Source organism: Eubalaena glacialis, chromosome 9, assembly GCF_028564815.1.
Source record: "Eubalaena glacialis isolate mEubGla1 chromosome 9, mEubGla1.1.hap2.+ XY, whole genome shotgun sequence".
Lineage (NCBI taxonomy): Eukaryota > Metazoa > Chordata > Mammalia > Artiodactyla > Balaenidae > Eubalaena > Eubalaena glacialis.
In genome coordinates this window covers 32,350,141-32,371,037 of record NC_083724.1, presented here as the reverse complement: position 1 = coordinate 32,371,037, position 20,897 = coordinate 32,350,141, and positions in this window count along the sequence as shown.

The following is a 20,897-nucleotide window of genomic DNA, read 5'->3' as shown; positions in this document are numbered from 1 at the left end:
CTGATTGATGTATTTTGGTTTTTTGAGTTTAAGTCTTATCTACTCGACTACATTTCAAGATCTTGAAGGTTAGGGAATTATATATTTTTTATTCCCTTTACAGTGTCTAATACTTATGTACACAGTAGGCAGTCAGTAAATATTAGCTGATTGGATTAAATGAGTTAATCTATGTAACAGCACTTAGAACAATTCCTGGGACATGATAAGCAATGTTTGTGACTGGTTAGTAAAATATGAAATTATTAACTAAATAAAAAATATTCCTAAGGCTGGTATATTTTGGGAAGTGTAGTTAGGGTCTGACATGATGTTGGGCACACAGAATGGACAATAAATTTTTGGTAAATTATTCAATTGAAGATTCATATAAATCTATATAGTAGTAAGTTCACTGAGAAATTAGATCTGTTAGGAGATCTGTTTGGAGTCAACCAGACAGGACTTCAGTCACTTGGTAGGAATATTTGGGCCAAGGAATAAGTATAGTGGGGATTAATCAGAAGGTGATAGGAAAAAGGATAATTTCTCCTTGGCTGAGCATATGTTGATAAGAGTAAGGGATGTTGGAATGAACTAGAGAGGAGGACTGGGTTTCCTTCCTGGTTAGGACAGGTGGGTGGGTGGGTGGAGAATCAAGTGCTGGGAGGTAGTCAGTTCTACCTACCAATGTTCAATCTTAGATTCTATCCAGTAATGACTCTCAGCTGGTATTGTGGAGGAGGGGGTAAGGAATCTAATGCAGAGCAGAGCAGGACCAGATGCCCGAGGGTGCCCCAAAATATAGTCTCAGTTGCAAGGGTAGAATCAGATCTGGATGGGGTCTTTCTAGTTGGCATCTGCTGGGGAAGTTGGTCCCTGTGCTCACACCATCATCTTTTTTGGAAGAGCTCAGTTCTTATTATTTATCATAAGTTAATGTGTCCTGAGGCCTGAAGGCATCAATTGATGGACACCACAAATTGAATCAGACTTTCATATTCAGAGCAGTTGGTTACCAGCAAAAACTGAATCTGATACAAATTTTAACGTCTAACAAAATTCTTTTCCATTTCCTTGGTGTTAATAGATGTGGATATACTGAAGGCTGATACAATTCTCTCTCTTTCTCTCTCTCTCTTTCACACACACACACACACGTCTGTGTGTGTACATGCACATCCAACAAATTTAATTTTTTTTGAGCTTTTTTGTTAGAGCTTCAGCTGCAGCATGTTTGTCTTTGAAATTGAATGCACTGCTTTTTGTTTTTTGTTTTTTTTAAATCCAAACTAAAATTAAAATTTCCTTTTATACTTTTAACTGGTTATGTGCCTCATCTGTTTGTGAGAACACATTTGCATGAATATCCTATATCCTATATTCAAAGTCTTTATTACTTCTACTCTGGCTTCCAGCAATAAATACAGTCTTCACCAGGTTCTTTGGAAACCCAGATGCTAAATCCCATACTAAAAAATCTGTCCTATTGTAAAGCCATCTGGCTTTGGAGTTTTGGCCTCTCTGTTGCTCTGTACATAAGCCTTTGCTCACTCTGCTTTAGGTCACCATAAGATTCCTGACTGGCAGCTTTTGTTTTACTTCTTTGCATGAGTATGGGCACAAGCCTTTCCCAGAGTGTGTTGCCATGAGATGGCTGAGGCCAGACCACAACAGTGACAAAACTAATGATGATTCACAAACAGTGGAAGGGAACTTTTCAACATAGAGTGTAACCTAAACAACTTCTAGATGAGGATTCTCTTATCTTCTGTAGGCCTGGATCCAGAGTGTTGGGTCCCTGATGGTATCCTCAAGGCTGGTGACACTTTGGAGGCCAGATCTAATTTCCAGATAGATAAAGGATTTTATCTTTGCCTCACTTCTCAACCCTCATTTTCTGCCCCAGGATCTGCTCTTTCTGTGAACAATTGGCAGCTAAAATATTTACTCCTTTTAAGGAAATCCCAAAGGCACGTGATCTTGACCAGTGGCTCTCACCAGGATAATTATACCAAATTACAATAGTCCAGCATCACCACACATAGGGGTTTTCAGGTTTAAGTGACATGGCATATCAGAGGAAGGTGTCCAGATTGAGCCGTGCTGAGTTCAGTTTAATTTGCTTTTAAAGCAGTTGAATATCATACCTGCTGCCTTTCTGCTGTTGTGGGAGTCTCATATCCTTATCTACATAAGCAATTCTCAGTACACCTGCCTTTTCCTATCCCTGAACCCAGCCATTTCCCTGGGAAAAACAATGGTATTATTTAAATCCATGTATAGGAAAGAAATAGTACTCTAAAAATAAATAGTAAAGCCTTAGAGACATAATCCTGGCAAAGGCATTTTTACAATAATCCATATCACCAATAGAAATCGTATCTTCTCAGACTAAATATCTACATTTGTGTTATTTCACCATTTCCCCCAAGAATTATGCATGAGAACATTTAATTAACCAAAGAGCTCATCTGAGATTATTTTTCCTTAAAAAAGATAGACTCAATCACAAAGATGAATTCAGGTCTTCTTTAGAGAGACCAAGATGACCTGCAGCTACTTGACCAGCTGTTCTGTTTTCCTTCCTCCTTTTTGCTTCTTTCTGCTCTCGCTTTGTCCACTTTCCCCCTGTGAGCTTCCTGTCCCTCCGTGGATTATGTTAATGGGGACTAAACTAAGGGACCAACTTGCCACAGCAATTCCCTCTCTCTCTCTTTTGGATCTTTTTATTATGGAATATTTCAAACATCCATCATCGAATAGTAAAATGCACCTTCATGTACTCATTAACCTTTGCTCATCTTATTTCATCTGTTCTCCCCACATCTTTATTTTTTGGTAGCATATTTAAAGCAAATCCATATTATTTCACCCATAAATACACCAGTATGTTTACAATAGATAAGGACTTAAAAACACTGCTGCACAGTAACAAAGGTTTTATATTATCTGATTAAACAATACCTCTGAAAAATTTCATATTTGTCTCCAAAGTGCCTTTTTACAGTTGTTTTATTTGAATTAGGATCCAAACAGGGTTCATACATTACATTTGTTTGCCATCTTTCTGAAGTCTCTTGATCTCTAAAAGCCCCTACTCCACTTTTTCATGCTGTTTATTTCTTAAAGAAACCAGGACATTTTTCCTGGGACATTTTTCCTGGGACACTTTTCCTGCACAGTTTTTCTTATTTTGAAGTTGGCTGGTTGCATCCTCATGCCGTCATTTAACATCATCCTCAATCTTGTTTTTTGTAGACTGGTAACTTGATCTAGAGGCAACTAGATTTAGATTCAATTATTGGGCAAGAATAATTCACAGATGGTAAAGCACAGAATGACTGTTTTTTCTACTTTTCATAGTATTTTAAGGTTGTTTACTGGGTTCAGGTGATTTAAACCAGAGTGTGTATTGTAAAGTTCACCATCAACCTGTCACTTAATGGTCTTAGCTTCCATTGGTAATTGAGGTCCAGATCCTTTATTCATTATTATTTACATAAAGGGTGATTTTTCTAGCTCTGTTATTTCTTTTGCATTATTAGCAGGTATTCTTCTGTGACGAAGAACTTTCCATCATCATCTCTTTGGTTTATAAAAACATTTACTAATCCTGATGGAGCATATAATGCTTTTGCTCTTGGCAGGCTGCCTCTCCCAGAATCTGCTCTGAAGGCCCTTCCCAGCTCAACGAGCCTGATGGAACACACCAGCTGCTCCCTCACATCTCACCACTGATCAGTGGCTTCCCTCCTACCACCATATTCTATTCCTTGGCAGTCTATTTTTATAACCAACTGGTGCTCAGAGGGAAGCATGGAGCCTTTTGACAAAAGAGGTTTTCCTAGCCAAAACTATGGGGTGGGACTTCTCAAAACACTCTCACACCTGTGAAGATTGCCTGCATTCATTTTGTTGCCTGCACGTTCTTGACACGTGTGTTGCAGTCCCCAGCATTGGGTGTTTTGTGAAATTTTCAGGGTGTTGCTGAGTAGACAGGCATGACATGAACTTTGCATCGTTGTTTAATACTGTCTGGAAAGCTCCCTGCTCAGGAACCCTGGAGCCGAGCCTGTCAGCCTTCTGCTTTGTGATTTCTCTATGTGGGAGGACTCCATTTGCTGTGGGCTTATAAAAAGTGCCTCGATCTGTAGCTAAAGAGAAAATTCATTGCTCTATTAACACAAGTAAATGTGACTCATAAACTCATATTCTGTATTGGTGCAAGTAAAAAAGAGGACAAAAATCTGTATCTTCAAATTCAGCTGCTAATTTCATAAAGTCCTTAAAAATATTTTTTTTCCCTCCAAAATGGAGCAATTAACAAGGAACTCTCTCAAAAACTAGTTAAATTTTTATCCAGATTCTTCCCCAGTACACTGGAAAGCCACAGCATATTTCATTACAATTCCAGATATTCTGACATTAAACTCCTTTCTTCAGATTCTCCCTTTGAAAGAGTGGTTGAAAGACTTGCTGTACAGAGATGAAATCCTCTCTCCTATCCCTGAATCAGTTTTATAGAGTTTGCTCCATGGGCAAATTGAGTTCCACCTTTTTATGCTCTAGGATAGCTTTTAAAACATGAGCCCCAGGGTTTTCAGTGCACTTATCCATTGCTATATTTGAATTAAATTGAAAAAAAATTCCAAGAATTTTGATTTCTGTGTGTTTTTTAAAATATTTTTCTATGAATTTCTTTAGGTTAACACTTAGTATGAGTTGAGAAGCATTGATGGCTCTGCCATTGCTTGACCAATAATTATATACGTTGAAAGCCTTTGAGCAAGGTAAATATCTTCTTTTCCAGTTGCCTTTTTCCCAGAGTCTCCCCATCTGAGACAGTTGGAAAAGACATGAAAAATGAATGTGACAGGAAGTGGCTTTAGCTCCCTGACACGCCGATATTCTGGAACTGCTTGGGATTTATTGAAGCAGAATCAGTGGCAAGAAGTATCCAGTGCTGCCAACATGTCCAGTGGGCTAAGGTACTATAAATCTATGGAATAAATAGCTGCATAGTGGTATTTTTTCACCTATTTATTAACTGGTAGATAAGTCTCTTTGTTGCCATGGCAACATGAGAGTGGAGAAAGGAAATAATTGGCAGGTTGTTACAAAGTATCAAACTTCTTTTACTCCTTCCTACATTCAATTTTTTTCCGTTTTGTGGGCTTGCGGCTCTACTGGCAATAGTGTATTTTTGAAAAAGGCATTGTTTAGGAATTCTCAATGTCACCTATGGCATCTGAGGGGCTCTACAGAATGCCCCTAAATACTGAAGCTCTTACCCTATAGGAGCTCACATTAAGAGCTGTGAGACTTGACATCTCACAAGACAGAGAGGGACCTGGGAGGATTACTTAGGGATAAAAAAAATTTTCCTTTGAAAATTGTCCTTTGATTAAGAAAAGAGAAATGGATTTTCTATAGCAGAGTCTTAATACCTAAAATTGGATTTTCCTAAATACAGTAGTATTAGGACTCTAATTTATAATAAGAGTGTTCATGTATCCTTTTCAAAGAACTTTCCCATCCTCTTCCATACTAAGCTTTTCTAATTCCACTATGATAAAGGTAAGCCTTATCTCTACGTTCCAGACAGAGATGCTGAAGCAGTAAGTGTAGATGAGTAGATACAGAGCTACAAGCATGATTAGTGTTTTCTGTATCTTAAACCTGGGCCCAGTCTGTTAGGATTTTCTTGTTCCCTTCTTCCCAACCAGGATACACCGAGTATAAATATTCATTGGTCATGCTGAATAAATTTTGAATGGTTTACACAGGGTGTAACTTTCGGTTATGTTTCAATATCCAGTCACACTCTAGGTTCAGTTTCCTTTGACTCACTGTAAAAGATTGGATGCACTTGTAACCTCATAATTTTTTGTTTGGTTTGTTTAAATCAAGGTTCAACAATTCAAATGCTTACAGGGCTGAGGCTGTGTAATTGAGTGTAATAGAGTGGTTGTGTGGCTTGTGGCTAATTGGAATCTCTACTTAGTATTCAAATTAAAAAAAAATTAGAGCAAGGTTCAACCCTTTGTCTGGGTTGAATTCAACCAGCAGTTTCAAGACTGGCATCTCCAGAAACATTTAAATGCTTGAAAAATTATTTGCTTAAAAAAAAATATGACTCAACTATTTATATTACTTTCTTAAACATTGACAGTTATACTGAATTGAAATTATTGGAATATTTGAAATATGTAATTTTCTTAAATGTTGAGAGAACGTAATTAATTATGCACTTTAAAAGTCACACATTTCTTGCAAATCAAAACTACAATGCGATATCATCTCACACCAGTCAGAATGGCCATCATCAAAAAATCTAGAAATAATAAATGCTGGAGAGGGTGTGAAGAAAAGGGAACCCTCATACACTGTTGGTGGGAATGTAAATTGATACAGCCACTGTGGAGAACAGTATGGAGGTTCCTTAAAAAACGAAAAATAGGGCTTTCCTGGTGGCACAGTGGTTGAGAGTCTGCCTGCCGATGCAGGGGACGCGGGTTCGAGCCCTGGTCTGGGAGGATCCCACATGCCGTGGAGCAACTGGGCCCGTGAGCCACAATTACTGAGCCTCCGCGTCTGGAGCCTGTGCTCCGCAACAAGAGAGGCCGCGACAGTGAGAGGCCCGCGCACCGCGATGAAGAGTGGCCCCCGCTTGCCACAACCAGAGAAAGCCCTCGCACAGAAATGAAGACCCAACACAGCCATAAATAAAATAAAATAAATAAATAAATTAAAAAAAAAAAGAAAAGTAGGTAAACATATATTAAAAAAAAAAAAAAAAAAAAAAAACGAAAAATAGAACTACCATACGACCCAGCAATCCCACTACTGGGCATATACCCTGAGAAAACCATAATTCAAAAAGAGTCATGTACCACAATGTTCATTGCAGCTCTATTTACAATAGCCAGGACGTGGAAGCAACCTAAGCGTCCATCGACAGATGAATGGATAAAGAAGATGTGGCACATAGATACAATGGAATATTACTCAGCCATAAAAAGAAACGAAATTGAGTTATTTGTAGTGAGGTGGATGGACCTAGAGACTGTCATACAGAGTGAAGTAAGTCAGAAAGAAAAAAACAAATACCGTATGCTAACACATATATATGGAATCTAAAAAAAAAAAAAAAATTGGTCATGAAGAACCTAGGGGCAAGATGGGAATAAAGACGCAGACCTACTAGGGAATGGACTTGAGGATACGGGGAAGGGGAAGGGTAAGCTGGGACAAAGTGAGAGAGTGGTAGTGTATATATGGACGTATATACACTACCAAATGTAAAATAGGTGGCTAGTGGGAAGCAGTCGCATATCACAGGGAGATCAGCTCGGTGCTTTGTGACCAGCTAGAAGGGTGGGATAGGGAGGGTGGGAGGGAGGGAGACGCAAGAGGGAAGAGATATGGGGATATATGTATATGTATAACTGATTCACTTTGTTATAAAGCAGAAACTAACACACCATTGTAAAGCAATTATACTCCAATAAAAATGTTAAAAAAAAGAAAGTCACACATTTCAGAGGGAAATGACATGCCTCAGTATTGGGTATAATAAGGCCAAGTGCCTCAGTCTTTAAAATTATCCTAAGAAAATTACTTAAGAAAATACTGGTTATTATTGCCTTGAATTTCCAAAATTTTCTTAGTCTTATACTCCTCTGTCCCTCCTTCCCTTCTTTTCTTTTTTCCTTCTCTCTCCCCTCCTTTTTCTCTCTTTCCTTCCCTTTTCCTTTCCTTTTCTCTCCCCTCCCCTCCCCTTCCTTCCTTCCTCCCTCTCTCCCTCCCTCCCTTCCTGTAGTAAAACTACTTTTAGTACTATTTTTCATAAACACACATCAGATATTCTAAGATGTCTTTCCTGGAGCAATCCATATAACTTGGAGACCCCAGTAATCTTGCAGTAAACTTTAGGCAGTAGACAAATGTCATCCTGGGACATTTCTTTGTTGCTTTCATGTTGGAGTCCTTATATTCTGTATCCTGTGTTTTCCTATTTTTGGGCTAACTTCCTTGTTTTGCTGTAATACATTTTCCAGTAACTTCCTGAGAAAAAGTGTGTAGAAGGTAACTTTATATTTTTGTATATTTGTAAATGCTTATATTCTATCATCACACTTAACTGGTAATTTGGCTAGTATAGAATTTACATTTGGAAATAATTTTCCCTCAGAATTTGGAAGGCACTGTTTCATTAACATCTAGTTTACAGTATTGGTCTGGAGAACACATCTGATTTCTGAGGTTTTGCACGTGACCTGTTTTTTCTCTATTCAGTGTTCTAAACTTTTGGAATGGTGTGCCTTGGTGTGGTTCTCTTTCATTTACTGTGTTGAGAACTTGGGTGGGCTCATTCACTATTAGAAATATTCTTATTTATTCGATAACTTCCTCTCCTTACTTTTCTGTTTTTATTTTCCTGGAAAAACGTTAGAGGTTGTACTTCCTAGAAAGATCCTTTTCTTAATTATTCTTTTGTGTTACCTGCCCACCCATCCCTCCTACCGCCCCACTCTCTAGGAGCGCTCATTGACTCCATCTTCCAAATTTTCCATTGCATTTTTCACTTCTGCTATTGTATTTTAAAGTTTTTAGAATTCTTTCTTCTTCTCTGCTTGTTCCTTTTCTTGGGTTACATCTCCTGTTTATTCATGGATGTAATAATTTAACCTTTCTAATATATTTGAGGATATTAGTTATAATTTTTTCCCTAAGTTTTTCTGATGCATGAAATTTTTCTGTTGCTTCTATGTTCCTTTTATCTGTTTGTTTATGACCTTCCTTTTGTGTTAGAACAGTCTTTCTCGATTTTTTTTTTCTCTGAAAAAATCCTTGAAATAATTTTCAGGTCTCAGGGAACTTCTGCATAAAATTATTAAATCTTCAGCTCAAGATATATAACATGACCACTAAATTTTGGATATAATAATTCAATAATAATTTCCAATGCTCTTTTGAGTAGAGGATAATATTTTTCCTGCAAATTTGCTTATTTTGTTCAATATATTTGCTAATTCTTTTTGTGTAGTGCCCTTTCCCATATAGGATGTCGACTTTATGTAAGTCAGTAACATAGATAGTGGTAACTTCAGATTTTTTTCTTTACATATTTCCTACTTGATTTTAAAAACTTTATCCAAGTAGCCTAAAGTCTTATTCAAATTTCTGCTATATAAAATCCTAATGAGTTATGATATGTGGTATAACATGTATGGAAGAATAGTTTTCCTCCTATTTTAAACTAGAAATGGCTATTTATCCAATATTTTTTTGAAACAACTACGTAGTAAAGATGAGCTTATCTTTCTTGAAATTAATATTTTTCTTTCTTTTTAAAATAAATTAAAAAATCGCATGAAGCAGATATAAATTCTATTCAATAACTGGTTTAAGCCAACGTGGGATTTGATTTTTCTAAATATGGGTTTGTATATTTAAGAAGAGGTTATGTATATGTATAGCTGATTCACTCTGTTATACAGCAGAAACTAACACACCATTGTAAAGCAATTATACCCCAATAAAGATGTTTAAAAAAAAAAAGAAGAGGTTATGAATTGATTTTAATTAATGGTATTTACAACATGAAAATTTATTGACAATGTTGAATAGTGATGCTATTACAACCATAAGCAAAAGCAATATGAATGAAATGCATTGTAAGAAACAACTGTATATAAGACTGAAAAAATATTTTCTTATTGCATTCATGACCAGGATTAATTTTAATTTTAGCAATTACAAATTATTATAAATATGTGTTGGTTTCTGTTTCTCTCTTATGGACTATATAGGCATAAAAGAGTATTATTTTTGAAACTGAAAATAAAGAATAAAATTTATGTAATTACTTTGAAACCTGTGCTTCTTTCTTCCCACACAAATACTGAAGTCTGGGTCAAATTTAAGATAGGCACACATGTATTTCATTTTCACTCAAAATGAAATGATCTCTTGATGATTGCTAAATAAGAAAAGTTTGCTCAGACATGTTGGAAGTTGAAAACTAGAGCAACATATTCATTGTCTTTCTGTGAGTGACTGGCCTTTTTTTCAATCACCTGTTGCACCATTGCAGTGAAATGAATCTTGAGATTATAATTCTTTATCCCTAATTTATTGGAATTGCCCATTGACAGGTTTAAAATTCTTCTTTTCTAAATCATACCTCATCTTCAAAAATAACCATTTTGAGCCATCAGATATGTTTGTTAAATATAATGCTAATAAAGTATAGGATAAAGACAACAAATAACTATACAAAGTATCACAAAAAATGGAAGCTTCACAGTACAATTTATTTCTAACCTCTACAACCCACGTTTTGCATGTTTAAAATAATAGCAAAATGACAGGGAGGCAATTGAATCACAGTACATAAAAATTTGTTCTTTAGAATGAAAATTTTTCTATAATTATTTTATTCACCAGCAGAACTTGTTTATTCACATAGCAGCCCATAAATAAAGATGGTTGAAGTAATTTGATGTCATCAGCCTACCATAGTCACCTCCATGCAGTGTAGCACTCACCAGTTATCAACAGCCTTCTCTATTTCATGTCAAATACTGAGAATGGGCTTAATGCAATAAACATGATCCTATACTGCATTGCTGAAAGATCTCTTACTAAATTGCTAATGGAGCTGTTGGGTCACTATCCATCATTTTTTCATAAGGCATGTGAGGTTCAAAACTGCTGTTTATTATTACTTTTTGAATCATGATCTTTCACAGAGCCCCTAATGACACTTTGTAGAACCCTAGGGTTCCTTGAGAAATACTATGTTGGAGATACTTATCTGCTCTTTGAGGTTAATTGTACATAAAGTTTCTGTGAAGTATTATTGGTTGGGACCTTTCTTTTGTTGGGGATCCCCATGTGTCAGTACCTATGTATTTTCTTGGGGCTATTCAGGACCCTCAACATTTCTGCCTGGAGATTAGGGGTTATATGCTTGGCTTCCAGTACTCTTGGATCTCAGCCATGCAAGGAGGCTGGATGAGAACCTCACTATTCAGAATGTAGACTTTGCACATACTACCCTTGTTTTTAGCATGGTACCTCTTCCCTACCTTCCACTGTATCTAGTGTATAGACTTGGAGAATCTCTGGTTTAATTTCTTCAAGATCTAATTCGCAGTCTGACCACTCCTTGTATAGATGTTCAGCCAATGCTATTTTCAGTCCCAAACTTCATCTGCAATTTTGTATACCTGGTGCCACCAATCCCTAAGTTTTTATGGGGCTTATGGTATGAATTGGTTTATTTCTCTTCTCCTTATCACCCTCCATTGCAGGTTTTTTTGTTTTTTGTTTTTTTTTGTTTTTTGAGGTCTTTTTTGTATTCAGCTTTCTCAGCTATGATAAATCCTCCATTCATTTTCCATCTGCCAAAAGTTTGTTGGCACCTCTCATCTGTGTTGTCTCCTTTCCTGTTGTCTTTATTATTGTGGTTTTCTCTACTGTTCTCTTAGTCCTTATGGGATTCTACCTCTTTATTTCTTTATTCTCATCAGTGGAGTTCCAGGAAGGAATAGAGGTAAGAACATGTGTTCAATATTGCCTTGATTAAGCAGATGTCCTTCATTGAAAGTCTTAATCCCTTTCTTGTTGAGGAACAATTCAGCAAGGCAAAGAATGCTCATGAAAAGTTTTCGAACTCAAGTGAAAGAAGTTCAGGCTTAGGCTCAACCCAGAAGTAGAAAACTGTCAGCCTGCAGGTCCAGAACAGTCCCCAGATGTCTTTTGTTTAAATATACAAAGTTTGTTCTTTATTTAGTTAGTACTATTTTTTAAATGAGGAAGAGTTCACATTATAACCAAGAATTCAGACATCTTTAAAACAAATCAGAAGATCTGGTTGTACATTATTGCATGGTAACAATTGACTAGGTGTGAGGAGTGAATGCATTCGCTCACTGGCTTGCTACATTTATACCCAAGTCGGCTCCAGTCATAACTCTGAAGCACTTGATTTTGACCTGCCCCCACTGCAGAAGAGTATTTCTTGGATTTAGGAAATTCACCACAGGTTATACATTTGTTGTGTTATCTTCTGTCTACTGAAAAATGTCATCAGTAACCCTTTTCACTGAAAATATATCATTTCCTCCCTCATTTTTTTCCCCCAATATGATATCTTTTCTTTTTCTTTTAAAATTAATTTTTATTGGAGTATAGTTGATTTACAATGTTGTGTTAGTTTCTGATATACAGCAAAGTGAATCAGTTATACATATACATATATCCACTCTTTTTTAGATTCTTTTCCCTCATCACCCTCATTCACTTTATCTTTTTAATTAAAAAAAATTTTAACATCTTTATTGGAGTATAATTGCTTTACAATGATGTGTTAGTTTCTGCGGTATAACAAAGTGAATCAGCTATACATATACATATATCCCCGAATCCCCTCCCTCTTGCGTCTCCCTCCCACCCTCCCTATCCCACCCCTCTAGGTGGTCACAAAGCACCGAGCTGATCTCCCTGTGCTATGCGGCGGCTTCCCACTAGCTATCTATTTTACATTTCGTAGTGTATATATGTCCATGCCACTGTCTGACTTTGTCCCAGCTTACCCTTCCCCCTCCCCGTGTCCTCAAGTCCATTCTCTACGGCTGAATCTTTATTCCTGTCCTGCCCCTAGGTTCTTCAGAACCATTTTTTTTTTAAACATCTTTATTGAAGTATAATTGCTTTACAATGGTGTGTTAGCTTCTGCTTTATAACAAAGTGAATCAGTTATACATATACATATGTTCCCATATCTCTTCCCTCTTGCATCTCCCTCCCTCCCACCCTCCCTATCCCACCCCTCTAGGTAGTCACAAAGCACCGAGCTGATCTCCCTGTGCTATGCGGCTGCTTCCCACTAGCTATCTATTTTACATTTGGTAGTGTATATATGTCCATGCCACTGTCTGACTTTGTCCCAGCTTACCCTTCCCCCTCCCCGTGTCCTCAAGTCCATTCTCTACGGCTGAATCTTTATTCCTGTCCTGCCCCTAGGTTCTTCAGAACCATTTTTTTTTTTAAACATCTTTATTGAAGTATAATTGCTTTACAATGGTGTGTTAGCTTCTGCTTTATAACAAAGTGAATCAGTTATACATATACATATGTTCCCATATCTCTTCCCTCTTGCATCTCCCTCCCTCCCACCCTCCCTATCCCACCCCTCTAGGTGGTCACAAAGCACCGAGCTGATCTCCCTGTGCTATGCGGCTGCTTCCCACTAGCTATCTATTTTACATTTGGTAGTGTATATATGTCCATGACACTCTCTCACCCTGTCACATCTCACCCCTCCCCCTCCCCATATCCTCAAGTCCATTCTCTAGTAGGTCTGTGTCTTTATTCCCATCTTGCCACTAGGTTCTTCATGACCTTTTTTTCCCCTTAGATTCCATGTATATGTGTTAGCATACTGTATTTCTTTTTCTCTTTCTGACTTACTTCACTCTGTATGACAGACTCTAACTCCATCCACCTCATTACAAATACCTCCATTTCGTTTCTTTTTATGGCTGAGTAATATTCCATTGTATATATGTGCCACATCTTCTTTATCCATTCATCTGATGATGGACACCTAGGTTGCTTCCATGTCCTGGCTATTGTAAATAGAACTGCAATGAATATTTTGGTACATGACTCTTTCTGAATTATGGTTTTCTCAGGGTATATGCCCAGTAGTGGGATTGCTGGGTCGTATGGTAGTTCTATTTTTAGTTTTTTAAGGAACCTCCATACTGTTCTCCATAGTGGCTGTATCAATTTACATTCCCACCAACAGTGCAAGAGTGTTCCCTTTTCTCCACACCCTCTCCAGCATTTATTGTTTCTAGATTTTTTGATGATGGCCATTCTGACCGGTGTGAGATGACACCTCATTGTAGTTTTGATTTGCATTTCTCTAATGATTAATGATGTTGAGCATTCTTTCATGTGTCTGTTGGCAATCTGTATATCTTCTTTGGAGAAATGTCTATTTAGGTCTTCTGCCCATTTTTGGATTGGGTTGTTTGTTTTTTTGTTATTGAGCTGCATGAGCTGCTTGTAAATCTTGGAGATTAATCCTTTGTCAGTTGCTTCATTTGCAAATATTTTCTCCCATTCTGAGGGTTGTCTTTTGGTCTTGTTTATGGTTTCCTTTGCTGTGCAAAAGCTTTTAAGTTTCATTAGGTCCCATTTGTTTATTTGTGTTTTTATTTCCATTTCTCTAGGAGCTGGGTCAAAAAGGATCTTGCTGTGATTTATGTCATAGAGTGTTCTGCCTATGTTTTCCTCTAAGAGTTTGATAGTGTCTGGCCTTACACTTAGGTCTTTAATCCATTTTGAGTTTATTTTTGTGTATGGTGTCAGGGAGTGTTCTAATTTCATACTTTTACATGTACCTGTCCAATTTTCCCAGCACCACTTATTGAAGAGGCTATCTTTTCTCCACTGTATATGCTTGCCTCCTTTATCAAAGATAAGGTGACCATATGTGCGTGGGCTTATCTCTGGGCTTTCTACATTTTTTTTTTTTTACATTCCATATATATGTGTTAGCGTACGGTATTTGTTTTTCTCTTTCTGACTTACTTCACTCTGTATGACAGACTCTAGGTCCATTCACCTCACTACAAATAACTCAATTTTGTTTCTTTTTATGGCTGAGTAATATTCCATTGTATATATATGCCACATCTTCTTTATCCATTCATCTGTCAGTGGACATTTAGGTTGCTTCCATGTCCTGCCTATTGTAAATAGAGCTACAGTGAACATTGTGGTACATGACTCTTTTTGAATTATGGTTTTCTCAGGGTATATGCCCAGTAGTGGGATTGCTGGGTCATATGGTAGTTCTATTTTTAGTTTTGTAAGGAACCTCCATACTGTTCTCCATGGTGGCTGTATCAATTTACATTCCCACTAAGAGTGCAGGAGGGTTCCCTTTTCTCCACACCCTCTCCAGCATTTATTGTTTCTAGATTTTTTGATGATGGCCATTCTGACTGGTGTGAGGTAATACCTCATTGTAGTTTTGATTTGCACTTCTCTAATGATTAGTGATGTTGAGCATCCTTTCATGTGTTTATTGGCAATCTGTATATCTTCTTTGGAGAAATGTCTGTTTAGGTCTTCTGCCCATTTTTGGATTGGGTTGTTTGTTTTTTTGATATTGAGCTGCATGAGCTGCTTGTATATTTTGGAGATTAATCCTTTGTCAGTTGCTTCATATGCAAATATTTTCTCCCATTCTGAGGGTTGTCTTTTTGTATTGTTTATGGTTTCCTTTGCTGTGCAAAAGCTTTTAAGTTTCATTAGGTCCCATTTGTTTATTTTTGCTTTTATTTCCATTTCTCTATTTCCATTTCCATTTCCTTTTTGAGGTGGGTCAAAAAGGATCTTGCTGTGATTTATGTCATAGAGTGTTCTGCCTATGTTTTCCTCTAAGAGTTTTATGGTGTCTGGCTTTACATTTAGGTCTTTAATCCATTTTGAGTTTATTTTTGTATATGGTGTTAAGGAGTGTTCTAATTTCATTCTTTTACATGTAGCTGTCCAGTTTTCCCAGCACCACTTATTGATGAGGCTATCTTTTCTCCATTATATATGCTTGCCTCCTTTATCAAAAATAAGGTGCCCATATGTGCGTGGGTTTCTCTCTGTGCTTTCTATCCTGTTCCATTGATCTATTTTTCTGTTTTTGTGGCAGTACCATACTGTCTTGATTACTGTAGCTTTGTAGTGTAGTCTGAAGTCTGGGAGCCTGATTCCTCCAGCTCCATTTTTCTTTCTCAAGATTGCTTTGGCTATTCAGGGTCTTTTGTGTTTCCATACAAATTTTTTGTTCTAGTTCTGTGAAAAATGCCATGGTAGTTTGATAGGGATTGCATTGAATCTGTAGATGCTTTGGGTAGTATAGTCATTTTCACAATGTTGACTCTTCCAATTCAAGAACATGGTATATCTCTCCATCTGTTGGTATCATCTTTAATTTCTTTCATCAGTGTCTTATAGTTTTCTGCATACAGGTCTTTGTCTCTTTAGGTAGGTTTATTCCTAGGTACTTTATTCTTTTTGTTGCAGTGGTGAATGGGATTGTTTTCTTAATTTCTCTTTCTGATCTTTCGTCATTAGTGTATGGAAATGCAAGAGATTTCTGTGCATTAATTTTGTATCCTGCTAGTTTACCAAATTCATTGATTAGCTCTAGTAGTTTTCTGGTAGCATCTTTAGGATTCTCTATGTATAGTATCATGTCATCTGCAAAGAGTGACAGTTTTACTTATTTTCCAATTTGTATTCCTTTTATTTCTTTTCTTCTCTGATTGCCGTGGCCAGGACTTCCAAAACTATGTTGAATAATAGTGGTGAGAGTGGATATCCTTGTCTTGTTCCTGACCTTAGAGGAAATGATTTCAGTTTTTCACCATTGAGAATGATGTTTGCTGTGGGTTTGTCATACATGGCCTTTATTATGTTGAGGTAGGTTTCCTCTATGCCCACTTTCTCAAGAGGTTTTATCATAAATGGGTGTTGAATTTTGGCAAAAGCTTCTTCTGCATCTATTGAGATGATCATATGGTTTTTATTCTTCAAATTGTTAATATGGTTTATCATATTGATTGATTTGCATATATTGACGAATCCTTGCATCCCTGGGATAAATCCTACTTGATCATGGTGTATGATCCTTTTAATGTGTTGTTGGATTCTGTGTGCTAGTATTTTCTTGAGGATTTTTGCATCTATATTCATCAGTGATATTGGTCAGTAATTTCCTTTTTTTTGTAGTATCTTTGTCTGGTTTTGGTATCAGGGTGATGGCGGCCTCATAGAATGAGTTTGGGAGTGTCCCTTCCTCTGCAATTTTTTGGAAGAGTTTGAGAAGGATAGGTGTTAGCTCTTCTCTAAATGTTTGATAGAATTTCCCTGTGAAGCCATCTGGTCCTGGACTTTTGTTTGTTGAAATATTTTTAATCACAGTTTCAATTTCATTACTTGTGATTGGTCTGTTCATATTTTCCATTTCTTCCTGGTTCAGTTTTGGAAGGTTATACCTTCCGAAGAATTTTTCCATTTCTTCTACGTTTTCCATTTTATTGGCATAGAGTTGCTTGTAGTAGTCTCTTCGGATGCTTTGTATTTCTGTGGTGTCTCTTGTAACTTCTCCTTTTTCATTTCTAGTTTTATTTATTTGAGTCCTCTCCCTCTTTTTCTTGATGAGTCTGGCTAATGGTTTATCAATTTTGTTTATCTTCTCAAAGAACCAGCTTTTAGTTTTATTGATCTTTGCTGTTGTCTTCTTTGTTTCTATTTCATTCATTTCTGGTCTGATCTTTATGATTTCTTTCCTTCTGCTAACTTTGGGTTTTGTTTTTCTTTCTCTAGTTCCTTTAGGTGTAAGGTTAGATTGTTTATTTGAGATTTTTCTTGTTTCTTGAGGTAGGCTTGTATTGCTATAAACTTCCCTCTTAGAACTGCTTTTGCTGCATCCCATAGGTTTTGGATCATCGTGTTTTTGTTGTCATTTGTCTCTAGGTATTTTTTGATTTCCTCTTTGATTTCTTCAGTTATCTCTTGGTTATTTCATAACGTATTGTTTAGCCTCCATGTGTTTGTGTTTTTTACGTTTTTTCCCCTGTAATTCATTTCTAATCTCATAGAGTTGTGGTCAGAAAAGATGCTTGATATGATTTCAATTTTCTTAAATTTACTGAGGCTTGATTTGTGACCCAAGATGTGATCTATCCTGGAGAATGTTCCCTGTGCACTTGAGACAAGAGTGTAATCTGCTGTTTTTGGATGGAATGCCATATAAATATCAGTTAAACCTGTCTGGTCTATTGTGTCATTTAAAGCTTGTGTTTCCTTATTAATTTTCTGTTTGGATGATCTGTCCTTTGGTGTAAGTCAGGTGTTAAAGTTCCCCACTATTACTGTGTTACTGTCAATTTCCTCTTTTATAGCTGTTAGCAGTTGCCTTATGTATTGAGGTGCTCCTGTGTTGGGTGCATATATATTTATAATTGTTATATCTTCTTCTTGGAATGATCCCTTGATAATTATGTAGTGTCCTTCCTTGTCTCTTGTAACACTCTTTATTTTAAAGTCTATTTTATGTGATATGAGTATTGCTACTCCAGCTTTCTTTTGATTTCCATTTGCATGGAATATCTTTTTCCATCCCTTCACTTTCAGTCCGTCTGTGTCCCTAGGTCTAAGTGGGTCTCTTGTAGACAACATATAGATGGTTCTTGTTTTTGTATCCATTCAGCGAGCCTGTTTCTTTTGGTTGGAGCATTTAATCCATTCACGTTTAAGGTAATTATTGATATGTATGTTGCTAGTACTATTTTCTTAATTGTTATGGGTTTGTTTTTATATGTCCTTTTCTTCTCTTGTGTTTCCCACTTAGAGAAGTTCCTTTAGCATTTGTTTAGAGCTAGTTTGGTGGTGCTGAATTCTCTTAGCTTTTGCTTGTCTGTGAAGCTTTTGATTTCTCCGTTGAATCTGAATGAGATCCTTGCTGGGTAGTGTAATCTTGGTCGTAGGTTCTTCCCTTTCATCACTTTAAATATATCATGCCACTCCCTTCTGGTTTGTAGAGTTTCTGCTGAGAAATCAGCTGTTAACCTTATGGGAGTTCCCTTGTATGTTATTTGTCGTTTTTCCCTTGTTGCTTTTAATAATTTTTCTTTGTCTTTAATTTTTGTCAGTTTGATTACTGTGTGTCTCAGTGTGTTTCTCATTGCGTTTATCCTTCCTGGGACTCTTTGCCCTCCCTGAACTTGGATCTCTATTTCCTTTCCCATGTTAGGGAAGTTTTCGAGTATAATCTCTTCAAATATTTTCTCAGGTTCTTTCTCTCTCTCTTCTCCTTCTGGGACCCTTATAATGCGAATGTTGTTGCGTTTAATGTTGTCCCAGAAGTCTCTTAGGCTGTCTTCATTTCTTTTCATTCTTTTTTCTTTATTCTGTTCCATGGCAGTGAATTCCACCATTTTGTCTTCCAGGTCACTTATCCGTTCTTTTGCCTCAGTCATTATGCTATTGCTTCCTTCTAGTGTATTTTTCATTTCAGTTATTGTATTGTTCATCTCTGTTTGTTTGTTCTTTAATTCTTCTAGGTGTTTGTTCTTCAATTCTTCTTGGTCTTTGTTAAACATTTCTTGCATCTTCTCGATCTTTGCCTCCATTCTTTTTCCGAGGTCCTGGATCATCTTCACACTCACCATTCTGATTCTTTTTCTGGAAGGTTGCCTATCCCTACTTCATTTAGTTGTTTTTCTGGGTTTTTATATTGTTCCTTCATTTGGTACATAGCCCTCTGCCTTTTCATCTTGTCTCTCTTTCTGTGAATGTGGTTTTTGTTCAACAGGCTGCAGGATTGTTGTTCTTCTTGCTTCTGCTGTCTGCCCTCTGGTGGATGAGGCTGTCTCATAACATGTATTTTAAAAGAGTTTGTAAGTTATGTGCATGAAGGTAATTTTTAAAATTAACTATAATAGCAAGAGGGAAAGAAAAGGAGGGGAGAATATTTAAACACCTAATGAAAGAGAATGATTAGGTATCCTGTGATGTAGTAACACAAAGGGAATATTATGGGTTTATTTAAAAGTATAACCAAAATCTCCGTTTTATGTTAGAAAGATTATAACACAGTGCTTGATGAAAAAAACCAGAGTATTCCATTGTATATTTATATCTTTTACAAATTATGCAAATTAAAAGCATACAGATCAAGACCAGAAAGTTATTATTATTTTTTTAATGTAATATAAAGTAGAAAAGTTACTATTTTTTTCTGATTTTTAGATGTGATATATTTATTTATAAAAGTTGTGAAATAAAGTGAAGTATATAGAATAAAATAAAAACCAGTCTTAATTCTACCACCCCAAAATAACCACTGGCAACACTTTGATACATTTGTGTATATATATTCTTCTGTTACAGCTTTATTGAGGTATAATTAATATAATAAAGTGTACTTATTTTTTTAACATCTTTATTAGAGTATAATTGCTTTACAATGGTGTTAGTTTCTGCTTTTAACAAAGTGAATCAGCTATACATGTACATATATTCCCATATCTCCTGCCTCTTGCATCTCCCTCCCAGCCTCCCTATCCCACCCCTCTAGGTGGTCACAAAGCACTGAGCTGATCTCCCTGTGCTCTGAAGCTGCTTCCCACTAGCTATCTATTTTACGTTTGGTAGTATATATAAGTCCATGTACATATTTTTAAAGTGTACAGTCTCATAAGCTTTGATTTTTTTATATCATGATGTATACACATATATATCCACAAGTGATATGTATATCAACACAATCACGATAACATATCCATCACTCCCAAAACTTTCCTTGTCCCTCTATTATTCTTTTCACCTATCTCATCTTTTAAAGGCAATCATTGATTTCTGTCACTATAGATTGGTTTGAATTTTCTAGAATTTTATATAAATGAAATCATACATGAACCCTCTTTTTGGTCTGGCTTATTTCAACCAACATGAATATTTTGGGATTCATCCATGTTGTGGCCTATATCAATTGTTCATTCCTTTTAATTGCTGAATAGTATTCCATTGTATAGATTTACCACTATTTGTTTATCCATTTACCTGTTGATGGACATTTGGATTACTTGCAGTCTGGGTATTACAAATAAAGTTGCTATCAACATTTGTGCAGAAGTCTTTGTGTGGACATATACTTTTACTTTCTTGGCTAAATAGCTAGGAAAGAAATGGCTGGATCATGTAGTAGGTGTATGTTTAATTTTTTAAGAAAATGCCAAAATATTTTCCAAAGTGGTTGTACCATTTACATTCCTACCAGCAGTGTTTCAAGGTTCTAAATCCTCCACATCTTTTCCAAAACGAAA